Raw genomic sequence first — 16,980 nt, 5'->3', positions numbered from 1 at the left:
GAGGTTTAGCCATGCTCAGGCAGAGAGGGAGGATGGATGGGGTAGCCAAAAGCCATGCCCCTCTGCCTGGGGCAACTGTCACCCCGATTTCCAAATATGATGGGCAGAGAAGGACCGCAGGAGGAGCTGGACCCATCCCTTCTCGCCGTGCCCTTGAACCTGTGTAGCATCACGCACGTTTTACTGGAAAGAGGTGAATTTTCAATCCGGCGAGGAGGGGAAGCAGCCTTTCATCCCTTCGCCTGCCTTCCTCATTACCAACCTGTCTGCGCACAACCGGCTTTTTCATTGTGCGGCTCCGAATGGTGTTTTGCCAGGTTAAATATCAGCCCAGCAGCCAGACCTCTGATTAGATGTGTCCCTGGGGGCACAGCTGAATTTTGCTTTTAACCCCTCGTTACTCCCTGCCCTTCCCTCAGCATCCCCTGGCGAGGCCTCCCTACCCTTTCCTGTTATTGTCCTGCTTGCCTCTGATAAGATTAAATACGTGCCCTTCAAAAAAAAAAAGGCTTTTTTTTCCCCCTCCATGTACCTTATTGTTCTTCAAAGAGATGGGGAAGACAAGATCCCGCTCCTAACTCCCGCTAAGAAAAGCCCGTGATCTATGAGGCTGAATAAATAACCCCGAGTCCCCGTGGTGTGTGAGAGCAGCATTCACCTCGGTAATTGAAATGCGTTAACGGAGAGACCTTGGGTTTTGCTTTTTTAATTCAGTGCCAGGGTTGTGTAGGATCTTTTTTTATCTATTTTTTCTTTCTTTTTTTCTTTTTCTTTTTCTTTTTTCTTTCAGTTTTTCTCCTTTTCTCTTTTTTCCTCCCATTTTTCCTTTCTATTTTTTCTTTCATATTTTTTTTTCTATTTCTTTTCCCTTTCTTTTTTTTTTTCCCCCTTTTGTGTTTTTTTTTTTTTTTTTTTTCCCCCTATGAAAAGTGAAACGACACTCCGCGGGCCGCCTGCGAACTGTTTGCCCTGCAAAGCCCTTTGATTCAGACGATGCCGAAGGTTTATGATGACTCGGGGAGGGTGGGGGGTGGGGGTGGTACTTATATATGTGTTATGCTTTTTGCTCAAAGCTGTTTCTGGAAAATATGTACCTACAGCAAAAATACGGAGGTGCTTTGCATTTTCACTAAAACATCCCTGACAGGGCTGGCTGGCAGAGGCGTGGGGGGGATGGGGGGGAAAGAAAACCCTCAAATGAGCCCCAGGTGACCCAGAGGGATGAGAAATCACTTTGGTTTAATATAAGGTTGATGGTGAAACAGGGTGTTGTTTGCCAGGGCTTTGAGACCTTTGTAGGGAGAGGGACCTCCTGGGCGGAGGTACGAGTTTATTTATAGGGCTGTTTCCTACTGGCTTGCGTTGAGCTGATGGCATGGCTGTGCCTAGTAAAGTAAGCACATTTAGATGCATAGATAACTCTATATATTTAAAAAAAGAAGGTTTTCACCCTAAAAAGAGGAGACAAGGGCAGGCTGGGGTCTGGCAAATGTTATTTTCCAGGTTCTGCAGTGGGAAAGCTCAGAGCTCCACGCCTTGGCTAGCGCCGGCTCCCCTGTGTCCTGCTGCAGTCCTGGGAGCTGGATCTCCCCCCCCAAGAGGTGGTATAAAGCAACCCCCAGATTTAATACCGGCACATCGCAGGACCCTCCACATCCACCTGACGAGTGTTTCTTCTCTTTGCGATACCTTCCATACAGACAGGGAGTGGTGCTGGAAACTTTTCGTTCCCAAAGCCCGGAGTTGGGGTGTGGAGTGGAAAAATGTCCCGATGCCAAGGGTTTGGCATGGCAAGAGAGGGATCTGATCCTGGTGTCAATTTGCACCGTCACCAGCAGAAGGGCCGAGCATCGTCGGGTGGCCTTGAGGAAAGGAGTCAGGGTCTGGCCCCCAGATCGCTCCCCCAAAGTGCCTGGTCTCCCCATGGATGGCAGTGGGAGCAGTTTCCTTTTTATCTTGGACAAATTAAATTAGGGTGGAATAATAATCCTCCGTTAAGTTCTCATTGAGCTGATGAGCTCAAAATCTTCTTTTCTTTCCTTTTTTTTGCCTCGCCATCAACTCCAGCAGTTCAAGGGACAGCAAAGCTGCTTTGGCCTCATCCTGCCTCCCCACTTGGGCAGCATCCAAAATTTCTCAGCAGAGGCTTGACCGCTGTTGCAGCCCTCGATGGGTCCTGCCGGTCTCTTCAGGGGGCTTGGAGCATCCCCACCTCTTTCACCCTCGGATGGCAGGTAATAATTCATCGCCAAATGATGCCTTGCAGAATAAATCTGAATGCATCCCCCTCCAAAGAGGCAACCCAGCACTCCAGGCGCTAAACCAGATTGGAAATTACAATTACTGCCCCATAGGAAAGCCCTACAACCCTGCACTGGAGAAGGGAAAAAAGACCAAAATGAGCAAAGCTGCGTTTTGTGGAGCAAAATACCATTTTTTGCTTTAAAATCACCAAACTCTTTCAAATCACGTTAATATTTATGGCTGCTCTTGCCATGCGTAGTGTCCTATAAGCAGAAGTGCCGTATGGAAAGCATCTCCCCGGAGGCATTGCATCCACTACTCTCCAAATCTTCCTTTCCCCCTTTCCCGAAACTGGAAAACTTTTGCTTTTTCCAATACCTGCCCAAATCACCGTGAATTTTACAAGAAGGGAAATTTCCTTTCTCATAAGACAAAGGGTACAACCTCCTCCTGTTGCCACCGTATTAAAAGATCCCCGTTCCCTAATTAACCCATCTCCCCCTCAGCCTGTAGGTAAAAAACCAACATCCAATACTCCCCAGAGCGTGTCCATGGCTTGACAGCCTTCAATAGGTTAATTTTTCAAAGTGGTAAGCTGATATTTCTGTATAAAATGCACATCTGCAGGGTAAATGCTATTAAGTGTCGGTGAATTATGGTCCCAGAGTACAGATCACTTGAGCCTTAATGCTACAACCACCTTAATGTTTTTTTGAATGAAGTTGCTGCTAATTGCTTCCATATGATTTCTTTTTCTTTCTTTTTTTTTTTTTTTCTTCTTCTTTTTCAATATCCCTCAGTTTTTTGCTGTACCGTGTATGATGCTACAAATAACAAGCAGGGAAATTACACTTTATTTAAGCCAGGATTATTGCCCACTCATGGGTGGGATTTTGCCTGGGGTGCTTGGCATGGAGTTATCCTTACAAGTTAAGGGCTTGCCCTTAGCCCTAAGCCAAAGGAGAGTGAAATATGGAAAATTCAAGGGTTTTTCCCCACAGATCAAGGGATTGAAGTCCCACCTTGACGCCCAGCAGTGCTCCTTAGGAGAAGCCTGTCTTTAGCCTCTTCTGGGGCCTTCTAGCTCAGTTTTTCTCAATGCAGGACTCAAAGGTGAGTTTTTTTCCCGCAAGGTAACGCCGTGCTCTCCATCTGCATCTGCAGCCCCATCTGGGTTGTTGCTTCCTCCAAGTGTATCACATCTAGCCAAGGCTACTAGAACCAGGAGCAAACCCTCCTCCATGAGCAAATGGGAGCAAAAATAAGGCTTTAGGGAGCAAAGCTTGTGGAGCTGGTGTAGGAAAGGGGGATACAGATCCTGGGGGGGTGGGGGTGGGGGTGGAGCAGTTTCTGGTCCACAGAGATGTCTGCAACCCTGCTATGATGGCCGTATGGACGATGGCAGGAGCAGGGTGCTGAGCACCGGTATTTCCCCTCTCAGCATCTGGATCCAACCGCTTGCTGCATCAGATCTGAGTGAAAACCCTGGGAAGTCACAGCCGGACATCTCAGCCTGCACCTTGGCAGCCCTAAAACCATCACTGATGGCTGAACATCAACACAACTCCTACCAAAGAGATACTCCTGCATCCAGGGTTTCATACGTCTAGCGATGCACATCTCAGGAAAGCATTGATTCTAACTTTCTGCCTCTTAAAACAGTAGAAAATTAGCCAAACGTCCCCAAAAGTCTTCCTGAATGGCTTTTTCATTCCTGGGGGTAGCAGGAGAGAGGAGTGATGCTGGTTGGAGGTAAGCTCTGCCCTGGGAGGTGCTCTTGGGAAACTCACGCTCTGCCCACTTAGAGCCAGTTGTAACATGGGGGTATCACCTTGGAAAAAAAAAAATAAGAAAGAAAAAAAAAGACTTTTTAGGAAAACCGTGGCTTGTTAAGCTTTCTGGAGCTGGAGAGGTCTTGGTTCAAACACCCTGCACAGCTCCAGCGGGAAGGCAGGAGGGCAACGCGATGTAAAGCAGAGCTTTGAAATAAAGCAGAAGGTGCTGGGTGATGGGACCACTGATTTACAGCCTGTATTTTTTACAGCCAGGTCTCGGGGGTTTACAGTAGAGCCCCAAAGCAGCCAAATTAATTAGTATAATGAAAAACCCAAGGGCTGCTGGAGGTTGTTGCTATGCATCACCCCTTAATTAAAGCCTAAATCCCTTATTCTGATCATGCATAGGTGCACCTCCGCTGTCTGTAATATGATTAACCTCAATACCAGTGTAAGAGAGAACAAGATATGGCCCAAAGGAGGTGGATAAGGAGATTTTTAGCTCTTGCTGGAGTTCAATTCAGGTCAAGCTGTCAGCAGGGACTGTGCTGGGTCTAATATTGCTCCCCCCCCCCCCCCAAGCAGATCCAGAAGAGGTAAAAGCATTTGGCTCCTGGGCACAGAGGAGATGCAGCGGGATGTCGGGGTCACCAAGCATCTGCTCTGCCATGGAGACTGGCAAGAAGCCTGGATATAACTGCAAAAGGGGGAGATTGATCCCAAACCAGACAAAATCCAGATAAAAATCTTCCCGAGCACTACAGCAGTGTTGAAGCGCCTTCCCCTGGGTGGGAGGCTAATTGCTCATCCCATGGAAATGCTGCCTTTGGGGCTTTTTTTTTTTTTGCGATCGAGAACATCAGAGGAATGGGAACTGCAAAAGGCATTTGTGAACTGAAGCCAGGGAATTTCTCATGGCTTAATATAAAACAAACTCTTTCATTCATGAAACGTGTATTTCTGCCAGGACTAGTTTTACATCCACCTGTGCTTGTGTCACTTCGAGTTGTAATTCTCTCCCAGAGACTGACTCAGCCTGAATGTTTATGTATATTATATATGCCTGAGAATATATACGCATGTGACAGCACTTGTATATATTTGTGTCTTAACAGCTATGCAAAATATTCAAATTTAAAGGGAGGAAAAGCACACCTGAAGAGTTAAAGCTTTACTATATAGGGAACTTAATTTGAATTAAGGGAAGGAGCTAGTTGAAAGCAGAATTGCTCTCCCCAGGGAACTCCCTGCACTGATGTTCCCCATCTGAACTGGGAGCACTGGACTCGCACCGTGAGAGGACCAGGACTGGTGGCAATGCCGAGCTCCTCGCCGCTGCCTCGGTGGAGGCTGATGAGAGCTGCCTTTGGTTTACATCAGGCTTATTTGCTGGACTTAGCATGGCCACATAGAAGGCTGCACTGCATGGATTTGACTTCAGCAATTAACCAGAAGGAAATTTACCCCAACTAGCAAACCTTAGAAGAGAGGGAATTCGTTAAACAACTCTTTTGCAAGCACAGGGCTGATTTTGCAAGTCAAAGAAGATTTTATTTTTTAATTGTATTTTCTTTAGTGGTTTTGCCAGGTAAAAAAGTCCGTGTATGTCATTTCCGAGCTCCAGCAGCTGAATGCAACAGAGACAGGCGCTCAGCTTCCCCAGATATTGCTTCTTGTCCTTTAATTCAGGAGATTTGTGGACTCACATGTGATATGACAACTTTGAAAGCACGGAATGGGGAACTTGAGGCTGATGCTGGGCATTGCTCACCACTGGGGTTTCGCAAAGAAAGGCAGAACCCTCTGCTTTCAAAGCAGAGAACAGAAAGTGCTACATTAGGGACTTTTTTTGGCTTTCTTCTAGTCTTTCACGTGGTTTTCAGATCCCTTTTTGAGGAAGGCATGGCACAGGTGAAAGGCTTTCCAGCTGTTCAGGGCCAGCTGGCTGCAAGACCTGAACTTTCATTTCCCAGTGCAAACCAGCAGCATTCCCCTTCCTGGGGCTAGTTATTGGCCTGCTCACCTACTTCATCCCAAACCATGTGCCAGCGGAGCTGTTTCATCCCAAACCATGTACCAGGAGCTGCTTCATCCCAAACCATGTGCCAGAGGAGCTGCTTCATCCCAAACCATGTGCCAGGAGCTGCTTCATCCCAAACCATGTACCAGGAGCTGCTTCATCCCAAACCATGTGCCAGGAGCTGCTTCATCCCAAACCATGTACCAGGAGCTGCTTCATCCCAAACCATGTACCAGGAGCTGCTTCATCCCAAACCATGTGCCAGAGGAGCTGCTTCATCCCAAACCATGTGCCAGGAGCTGCTTCATCCCAAACCGTGTGCCAGAGGAGCTGCTTCATCCCAAACCATGTACCAGGAGCTGCTTCATCCCAAACCATGTGCCAGGAGCTGGAGGTGCATCCATGCCCTCTTCTCTTGCTTCTGTAACATCCTGCCTATTCCCAGCCAGCTCTGCCTGAATTCCCATAGTGCATGAATAAAGCAAACCCCTCCATCATCATCCTTGCAGAGCAAGGCAGGGCAGCTGAGGGGCTGAGGACACTGGCACTGATGTACCTCCAGGAATTTCCCTTGGCTCAGGAGATGACACGTGTGACAGCCAGCTGAAGGGCTGGAGCATCACGGCTACCTCCTCCTCCTCCGCAGCAGCAGCAGCAGTTTCCCCAAACCAGGAGCCACTGGCAGTCCAGTGCCTTGGAGAGGCTGATGGCAACCAGAGGGCCCAAAAGCAACAACATGTTCTTGACTGATGGGGTTGGACCTACCTGCAACTGGATGGTTCCTTGGGTGGGTTTGTGTGGCTTTCAGAGGGAGCAGGATGCCACCCTTCCCTCTTGGCTGCTCCACTGTCTGTTGGTTTGTGCTTACAGACCCACTCCAAGAATAAGCCCAACCAGAGACTGCAGAAAACTTATTTAATTTTCCTTTACTTCACTTTTTTTTTGCATTTCTTCTTCAGATCAATTTTCTTGGCCGTCTCTAAAGCCTGATGCTGGTGGTGGCTTCCTCGGAGGCTGCTTTGCCAGCAGGGAGCAGAGGGAGTCTGCAACTGGCAGGCAGGCATTACCTTGCTGCCTCCAAACATCCCAGCTATCAGAAGAGAAACCACAATTCCTGGCAGCAAACGATAGAAACTGAAATGTTGTCCTCTTCAGGAAGCCCTCACTGCCTGTTTTCAGGGATTCGTGGACCATGCTGTGGGGAAAGGAGGGTGAAACTGAGGCTTAGCACCAGGACTGCCATTAAATCTTGTCCTCAGTGGGCTGACCTTGGTGGAGGGGCTGTTTTCCACCACCCTTTCTTTTGAGAAGCACTGTAGGGGGGATAAATAACATGGTGCTTGACAGAAGGTCGAGGCAGGTCACCCTCTGGGACCTTTAGGGACCTTTAGGGATGTGTTTCCCCAGGCAGCTCCAGCTGGAGCTGAGCCAAAGGCAACAGCAGGACCCATCCCATCCACAGCACGATATTTCCCCAAGCTCAGGCGATTTTGGAGCACACACATGGTTCATTTGAGCCTGAGATCACACCAGTGGAATTCTGTATTTGGGGTCCAAAAAAAAGCCATGGTGCTGGGCTCTCGCACTTGGTTACTGATGTTTCTCCTCTGGGTTATGAACCTCAGCTTTGGGGTCATCGCTCTGCTCTTTCAGCCTGATGTTAGAGGGAATCCCTTTGCAAACACCTTAAAATCCCATTTTCTCTCCAATCCTGGAGAGAAAAGTGGCTGAACATTCCTATTTTGATGTATTTTTGCATGGGGAAGGAAAAGGGGTTACACAAAGTGTCATCCCGAAAGGAGCTGCAGACAGGACTGTGGCTGGGAGCACCAGGGCTGGGTTTCTCACAACGTAAAAGAACCCAAAACCTCTCTGCTGAAGCCAGCAGCAAAAAAGAGAGCTTCTTATATTTTCTTAACTCTTTTCCCCTCTGCTTTTTTCCTTGGTGAAAAAAAAAAAAAAAAAAAAAAAAAAAAAAAAAAAAAAAAAGATGCATTAGGGCCCAGGGCAAGCCCAGAGCTCTCCAGCCCCAAAGCTCAGCCCTCTCCTAAGCAGCCCCAAACGGGATTTTTTTTATAATGGGTTTATAATGTTAGCTGTTATCCTTGCAGGCAATCTGCAGCGAGGTTTCAGTGTGCCTCTGCATGTGTTTATCACATTACTTGTAATTACCAAGCTTTATTTTCCAGGTGGGGAAACTGAGGCACTGAACTTGAGCTATTTCCAGGTCAATACAGAGGTCCGGCTGCCCCGCCGAGCAGCCAGTCTGATGGGGCTTGTTGTGTGTTGTTGATGAGGATGAGCATGAATTTAGGAATTTAATATTTAGGGATTATAGCTCATTGGTAGCCTGGATGGCAAGTGCTTCTCTTTCCTCATCCCAGCTGCCCTGGGAAAGTCCATCGCAGGCTTCCCTGTGAGCATCCTGTGGGCTACACTACCCTCGGGCTTTGGAAATGCTCCCACGGGAGAAAACAATTCCCACCTGCTCCTGAGCACACTGGTAAGCCTCTGTTTTCAAATCCAGGAAGAAAATAAAAATCGCAAATCACGCCCTGGAGAATATCGATGCTGACCCATGCCACTTTGGGACAAAAAGGGCAAGATGAAAAACCCGCCTGTATTTGATAGGTTTGAAATGTGCCTGTTTATACAGGGATGCACACACGTAACGTGTGTGTTAGGGAAAGCCTTGGATGGTGTAAATCCTCCTGCAAGCATGCTCCTGCACTTCAGGGCTTGCCAAGAGGGGTGAGGGGATGGCTTAGATACACCTTTCAAGTCGGGGAACCCAGAAAATTAAGCTTTGCCCCAGGGAAATGAAAAAGAGCTAGAATCTATTTTTTAAAAAAAAAAAAAAAAAAAGAAAAGGAAAAAACTTGGCCAAATCACTGCTCGGGATTAAAATATTATATTAAATCATTCACTGAGTGTAGCTGTGTTGTGCAAGCTCTGAAAGGCATTTTTCAGCGTTGATGGCTTTCCCATGGCGATTTGTATAAATATTTTTTTCCCTTTGCAGTGTAGCGGTTGGGATGGCTGTGTTTGACTTCATCGGGGTTGTGTGGAGCTTGGCGGCGAGAGGTTTTAGGAACTTTTTAGCAGCTCATCCCGTGGCCCTGAATTCAGCTCACCCCCAAACCCCAGCACGTTATTTTCAGGTGTGAAAAAAACCCACAACCCAGCAAAATGTTCATTTCAAGAGCCACAGGGGAGGGGGGAAAAAAAGCCTGAGGAGGAAAACAAGGGTTTGGCCATTGGGTTTTCTCCTGGCATCTCCTAGGAGAGAGGCATGGGATGGATGTTCTTCATCTGAAGGGCTGCACTGCCATCTCCAGGTCTGCCTGCAGAGCCCAAGAGACACGTCTGTAAGCTCAGACATCACCCCCGGTTAATTCTGCGGTGGCTCGGCAAAGACGAGCATCAAAATATTTGTGTCGAGCAGGTTTTTTTAACTAAAGCCCCTCTCATCTTCTTTCCCCTGTAAGAATTTATCACTGAAAAAAAAAAAAAAAAAAGATCCAACCTGGGCATTTTGCTTCAGCAAATGCAACGTGTGGATGCTGGCAGTGACAGTGGGATGCAGTGATGCACCAGCAGACGGCTCCCATCCCGTTCTGCGTCCCCAAATCTTGGGGAAAATCAGCCATTCCCATAAGAATTGCAACTTTTTTATGATTTTCCTTTTTTTTTTGTGGGTGCAGGAAGTCCTGGTGTGATGTGCTCCTTCTCCTCTGGTATCACCACCTTCAAATAGGGATGTCCCGCCAGGGTCACACACATCTGCTCCGCTCCAGGCAAGGCACTGCTGCTGCGAGAGGGTCTGGATGAGGCCCGAGAGCATCCATCAGTCCATCCACACACCGGGCAGGGCTGCAGCATCTCAGCATACCCATGAGATGGCACTGGAGCCGCAGTGTTGATGCCAGCCCTGGGCAGGTGCTCCAGCTTGGATTTGGTGGGCAGAGCTGTCTCATTTTGGGGAAAAAAATAAATTTGGAAAAAAAAAAATAAATTAGCCACTTTAGGGGCTGGGTCCCCAGAATTTCTTACACTTGCATATCTGACACAGGGCTGGGATTTCTTGCTTTCGTGGGGACCCAAGTGAGGTATGGAGCAGCTCATAAAGAGGGAACATGTTGGAAATCAAACCAGCTGAGACATGAGGCATGCAGCAAGTCAAAGCAAGCTGGGGAGCACTTGGCAAACTCTCTGTTTACCTCCAGCTCCTGCTTTTATACCCTGTCAGTGGTCGAGGAGCTGATGCAGGAGCTTCAAGGCTGAGCTTTCCTACGCTCTGCCAAGCTATAAACCCCCAAACTGTTCGAGAAAGGGGTTGAGAATGCAGGGAAGGTGCTGGTGGGGGGCATGGTGTGGCTTTGGGCTGTGCACAAATGCAAATCAGTGCATATATTAGTGCATAATTAGTGATTCATCCAGAGCAACTCACCAGGTCTCTCACTTTATAATCTCATCCTGTTGCAGTGCTTCTCTCTTCCTAGCAGGTGTCTAAGCATTTATTTCTGCCTGGTTATGCTCACAAACCTTCTGCAGGGCTTTTCCTGCTGTGGCGGCATGTTGAGACGCACCCATGGATGTCTCAAAAGGAAGCGCATCCCTGGTGGTACCTCCAAAACCTCCTGAGCTGGACTGGTGTCTGCTGCTGGAGCAGCATCTGAAATGGTGTCACGACCCTACAGCTTTGTGGTGTGACCCATCCTGTCCCTTGGGGTGCGTTGATTGTATGATTCAGGCCCTGCTCAAAGGCATCTCCTTCGAGATGAAGCAACTGGAGCATCTCATCTGATGTTGGGTGAGCGCAGGTGGTGGTGGTGCTGACAGGCTCTGCCTGTGCTTTGAGGAGTAGTGATGGGCAGGTCAGGATGGACCCCTTGAAGAGTGGCTGTTTGCAAATCCGAGACCTGCAGATTCTTAAACAAACCCCATAACCCTCACCAAAGATATCATTTCACTCCCTCCTGTCCTTCCAAACCACGCCAAAGGCCATGGCGAGGTGGTGTGAGTGTCCAAGCATCGTGGCGTGTTGCTTTTCACTGTGCTCCAGAGATGCATTTGTGCTTCCCATATGCGCAGGGTGATTATTTCCCCCCGAAACACATCACAGGGCTTTCTGATAGAGATTTGGTACCCATGAGACAGCAGAAATAAATAACAAGTCCCATGATCCACCCCAACACATATTTTCACATTGCATCAGCTCCACATCTCCAAAATGAAGATCATTGCTCATGGGTGATGGTGGACTCCAGCTGTTGAGGTCAAGAAGAGACTTTCCCAGATGTTTAGCAGCACTTGGCACATGGACCGACATGGAAAAGCCTCCATCCACCCCATCAGCACAAGCTTAAGGGATCCCTGCATCCTTACCATCTCCCTGCTCCGCATTTCTGCAGACACTCAGATACCTTTGCACTTGACCAGGAATGGGATTAAAACATCATTTTCCTACCGGGCCTAAACAAACAAATACCCGTCTCCCTGCTAAGATTGGCACCAAAGCACACACATTAATTTTAAAGCCACTGGTAAATACCAGCGGGGAAAACCTGGCAACCGAAAACCCACATCAGGAAATCACCTCCGGGGACAAACGGTACGAGATGCTGCCTGCACGGAGCTTCGCTCGGCGTTCAATTGCTCCGAGGTTTACCACATGCTGCCAGAAACCCGCGGGAAAACTAATGTAATTCTGTGCAGGCAGCTCCTCTGTCCCCTTTTACATCTCAGGGCAAAGCAGGGAAATAAAGGCGTTACCTGCAAGCAATACGCATAGATATTTCCCCCCCAAATCTTCCTTTCATCCCTGTGTTTGACTCCTTAAATTTTTCCAGGCTGCCTGTTCAGACTGGGGCAACGTGAGCACATCGGGGTTATAAATACACCTCACTTTTCACTGCTTCATAGTGTATTTATATACATCTATATATCCAGGATGCTCTGCAAATGGAAAAGCAGCAAGCTATACCTTGCAGATACTGATTTGTATTATTATTATTATTGTTTATCAAGCTCAGGGAAAACAATTAAAAGTTCTCCTAAAATAAATAAATAAATAAATAATCCTGCAAGAAATCAGAGCTCACGTTTAATCTGCAGTCTTCAAAAGTTTCTTGGAAAGCTTAATTAAATGGTAATTCATCTGTGCATTGGCTCTGTCTTGTAAAGCCTGATAATGCCGGAGTCTTAATTAAAAAAAACTAATGCAGCTTTTAGTTTTTATTCTGCTAGTTCAAGGGGAAAAATCACCAGCCAGCGCTGTCAATAGAGCTGAAAGATGCCTCAACATTGCATTGATTTTTTTTCCCTGTTTAAATTCCTGGTGTCAGTTCAGGTAATCATATTAAAAGTTATTCCAAAGATATTTATTTATTTATTTGCTCTTATGGGCACGATAGAAGAGCATCAGAGGATTTTTAGCACCTGTAAATATCTCACCCAAAAGCTGTGACCCCAGGGCTGAGCATCCCCCTGGTGAAGGACATTTCTCCCTGCACCACCCAAATCATTTTTGTGCCCCCATCTGGAGTTTCCAAATCACCTTTAAAAACCACCTTAGGACTTGGCTCCTCTTGGCTCCTCTCCCTTCAAATGAGGGTGGGTATTTTTTTGGAAAATTGGAGAGTTTGCTTTATCGAACCCATTTTAGATGTCCCTGTTGTGTTGAAAGGTTGGGGTTTTTTTTTCCACTGCCCTCCCATCGGCATCATTTGCCATCTCTCCTGTCATCCCCAAATCTTAGCAGTGCTGACAGAACCAGGGCACCACCCCAGAACTTCCCACCTCATTCCTCTCCAAAACCTCCAGCTTAGCCCTTTTTCTAAGCCATTTTTTTGGGGAATTTTACCTCTTTTTTCAGCAGCTTACAAGGCAGCCAGGAGTGAAAAGCCACCCAAAGTCAAAGCAGCTCTTTTCAGAGCATCTCCCAGGAGGTCACCTGGAGAAAACAGTCCTTGTGGGAATAGTTCTGCTGCCAAAAAATGCCAAAAAAGGGCTGATCTTGCTAAAAGATGTTACTTCTGCTCCAGCCCCTGAGGAAGATATGGAGAGTCTTAAGTGGATTTACCAGCTTTGGTGGGTTTAGGTAACATCGTGCTAACAACATCAGGGCTTTGGTGTCTTTAACCGCTTAAAGGGAAGAAAAATGTCAACAGGGAGAAAGTAAACCATCTCCCGGAGATATTTTCCTGTCTGTGAATACCCATTAGGATGCTGCAGTGCTGCTGGGCTATGGCTTTTTTTTGGGAAAAGCCTCATCCGAATGTTTTTCCTCTGCCCTTGTGGCGCACTCTGACAGGGAATATGGAAAAGTTTCTCTGACTTTGCTGCTGGATTTGGTCTCCTTGCAGCTACAGACAGTGATATAAGGACCTCTTTAATGCTAATTAATGCAATGACACAATGAATTAATACTGTATTAAGCAAAGCTGTTAATTATACCCAAATAAAACAAAAGAAAGAAGGGAATCAAAGCAGGGAGAAGTGACAACTGGTACTTGGCTTCCCTCTCAGCATCCTTCCCAAACATGCTGTTCTGGCTCAGCCGAGGGGAAAATCTACCTCAGGAGCATCTTCCTGGCAGCCCGAGGGGTGCAGGTTTAATTTGGAAGGAGAAAGAGATCTTTCCCGTCCTCTGAAGGAGCTCAAGGTGCTTGGCCAAGGATGAATGGCTTCGCTCTGATTGTATAGATAGGGAAAGTGGAGGCAGCAGGGCTTTCCCAAGATTTGCCTTCTCCCGAGGAGGAGGTGGGATTCAGGCTCAGATCAGCACGCTCACCATTGGGAAATACAGCCACAAAGCCGTAACCCATAGTTTAAAGGCTTGGAATTCCCATCGCAAAAGCGAGCCCATCGAAGAAGGACATGAAAGCAGAGCCCATCCCTCCCCTGTGCCTCAGTTTCCCCATACGATGCAGCGCCATCACATTCCCCATGCCACCTCTTTAGCTTCCCAAAACACCGATTAAAGAAGCGTTAGAGAAGCGTCTGTGTCTGGCACCCTCCTGACATGAGCACGGTTGGTGATGTCTTTTCTAGAAGGCACGGAATTCCATTTAGAAAGGAGAAACATGTCTTTCTTTAACTCTGCTCCCCCCTTTATTTCCAGGCTTAATATTAATTCAGGAATAATTGGAAAATGGGGACATTAAAGGTGGATTCCCCACCCCCTTTTTTAAATTGTTGTTGTTGTTGTTAAACTGAACTGGGGTAAAATATATGACTTCTTCAGGGTGTTTGGGATTTGATGGGGCTGGTGGCTACTGGGGTCTGTGGATGTGGGAGACAGTGGGGGATTTGCGTCTGTGCACAGCCTCATTGCTTTGCCCAGGCACACGTTACCCCAAAACTGGGCTCAGGGTGGGGGTATCACAACGGAGCCCATGATGCTGCATGCAGCGTCTCTCTCCAGTGTGGCATTTCACACTTTGCAGCTCTCCCTCTCCACAGGTAAATCTCACCCAGGTGTTTTCACTCTTCCCATGGCCTGGGAAAAGAGCTGGGCGAGCGTTTTCCTCCCCGAAGGCAGGGCTGGCTGGCTGGCTGCACCACCAGCAGCCTTCAAACGGCTCCTTGTGAGGCAGAACGGGCAGCTGAGGGTGAGCGGGGCTGCAGCATCTTCTGCCAGGCTGGATGTGCCTGGCTCCTGCCTCCGCTCCCCAGACCTGCCCCCCAACGGGTGAGGAGCAAAGCAGAGGGGGAGCAGAAGCGCTCGTGGTCACTCTGAAGCGTTCAGGCTCGCAAAAACCAGCAGAAATTTTGGGCTGTGGCTCTGTTCTGAACAATTTCCTTGCTTTGCCCAATGCCAAGAGGTGGCAAAGGATGCCCTGCGCTTTCAGTGCTGCTGCGTTGGGTTTTTTTTTTTAAGCACAACTGGGTTATAACCCTACCTAGATCTACCTAGAAGGTGCAGAGCAGCTCTGGGACTCATTCTGCCATCCTGCAACCCAAATTAACGTGTCCAGAGGGATTTTTTTAGGATTCCACTGATGGCATGGAGCAGATTTCTGCCCTTTCCATCTGCACCCTGGATCTTAGCAGGAGTCGGAGGAGCATCACCAGCCAAAACCAAATAAATAAGTAGGAATGGGCCAGTTTAATGCTGATGGTGGAGATGCTGTGGTTGGGCAAGGCAGCTGAGTTCAGCGAGCAGCAGCTTAACCCCTCCATCCCACCTAAAAACTCAGTAATAGGAGGGATGCAACAGGCTTGCAGGAGGTCAGCTCAATGCATAAGCTTCTCCAGGCTGCTTTTCCCTCCTCTCCTCTTCTTCCAAGCATCTATCACCAGAGATTGTAGCCCTTTAATAGTGTCTTTTCCCCCTCTATTTGCTGCAGGAACTGGGATGAGCCTCGCCCTCTCTTTTCAATGCCATTAAGTGCATCTCTTGCCGGCTTTTCTCGCACAAAGGGACACGGTGCTTTGGAGAAACCACCTCACTGGCTTATTTCTCTTCACTCATTTTTGTTTCCCTCTGCCCGCCTCTCGCCCTGTGAGGTCTGCTGATAAATGAAATTCTGCCATAGCAGCCGTCCCGCTTTCAGGGTGGAAGTCTGGGGGTTTTTTGGGTTGCTTCAAGCCTAAGTTGGAGGCTGCTGAGGTCAAGAGGATTTGGGTGCACAGCAGAAATGGGCTCTGGTCTCTCAGTTCAGATAAGCAGCTTTGGTGAGTCTTAGAGGAGGTAAAATGAAAGGGGCAGGAGCTCCTGGAGTTGCTATTATACAGGGGTTATCAAGGGGATGAAGGCACAATAATACACCTAATTCTTGCTGGGTGTGGATAAGGGCATAAATAATACTCCTTTTGGTAAAAACATACAACACAGTTATATGTAATACATCAGCGAGGAGCTGGTCAGAGCAACCAGAGCCTCACACCGCCTGTCTGTATTCTTCTTCCTACAACTCCTCAGCATCCCCTGAAAAATGATTAGCCTTGAAAGGGTTAAAGAGCACACTTGCCAAATTGGAATTAAACTGTGCTAATACTGGCTAAGTGACTGTTCAGGGTAATAGCAGAAGAGAAAAATGATGTGGCACGTATTTATAAATAATAAAGTATAATTTATTAATAATCTGGAATTGAACAAAGAGTCTATGAAGCTTAATTAATTATTACTTGTAAAGTGCTTCTGAGATTATTGGATAAAAGCTGCTATCGAAGTAAAAGGTATTGCAAGAAAAACATATCAGCATCCTACAGGATCCATCCCACGTGGCAGGAGCCCCAGGACCTGGCAGGACAGACCCAGGCGATGCTTGTAACCCCAGTGACAAAGTTTTCTGAGGTAGAGCTAAAAGCATTTCTTTAGAGCATCACGTGCTGTCATTTGCATCAGTGCAAACCCTCTTTCAGCCCATCCCTCGAGCAGCGGAGGAGATGGACCCTCTCGGCAGGATGGTGTGGGGGCCAGGGCCCGATCCTGCCGGCAGCTGGTAGCAGGTGAGAGGATGGGTGTTTGTGTTCATGCTTCAGCATTAAAGCCAGTATGAAATTGCAGCTGTGACTAAAATGAGTCATTTTTTTCGGTGAAATGAGGCACAATTGAAAAATCAGCAGTTGCCAGCACCCCACCCTCCTGCTCCCTATTTTTAATTGCTCGTTAAAAAGCGGGGGAGAAAACCTGTTTGGATGCTTAAAGCCTGCAGAGACCTTTTTCTCTGAGAAACAACACCCCAGTGCTGGTCTCTCTATCTGGGGCTGAGTCCTGGTGAAAACCATCTCTGACAGCACAAAAATGTTGCCCTGCTCCAATTAGCTCATTCTGATGGCCTCAATTTGCTTTCTACCCGGAAGAAAACGCAATCCCAGACAATTAAAACCACATTACATCAAGTTCATCAAGCTTTGAATGAGTTCATCTCATTAAACACCCCTCGCAAAGAAGCTGGTGCATGACACCCAGCTGACCATCCCCTACCGTGG

General features: G+C 47.7%; 1 long non-coding RNA gene across 3 annotated transcripts; it reads left to right on the top strand.

The window, feature by feature from the left end:
• The first annotated feature begins 550 nt into the window (after positions 1–550).
• Positions 551–4,002, top strand: LOC121098366. Of its 3 annotated transcripts, none has more exons than XR_005831248.1 (3): positions 551–662; positions 2,068–2,234; positions 3,045–4,002. It is a non-coding gene; the product is annotated as an uncharacterized LOC121098366 (long non-coding RNA). The 3 variants fall into 3 exon arrangements; XR_005831247.1 differs by having other exon boundaries at positions 2,068–3,357; positions 3,686–4,002; XR_005831246.1 differs by having other exon boundaries at positions 2,068–4,002.
• The last annotated feature ends 12,978 nt before the right edge of the window (positions 4,003–16,980 follow it).

The sequence above is a fragment of the Falco naumanni genome, chromosome 16 (genome assembly GCF_017639655.2).
Source record: "Falco naumanni isolate bFalNau1 chromosome 16, bFalNau1.pat, whole genome shotgun sequence".
In the NCBI taxonomy this organism is placed as follows: Eukaryota; Metazoa; Chordata; class Aves; order Falconiformes; family Falconidae; genus Falco; species Falco naumanni.
Note: the sequence above shows the minus strand (reverse complement) of the source record. Positions and strands in the feature narration are given on the sequence as shown.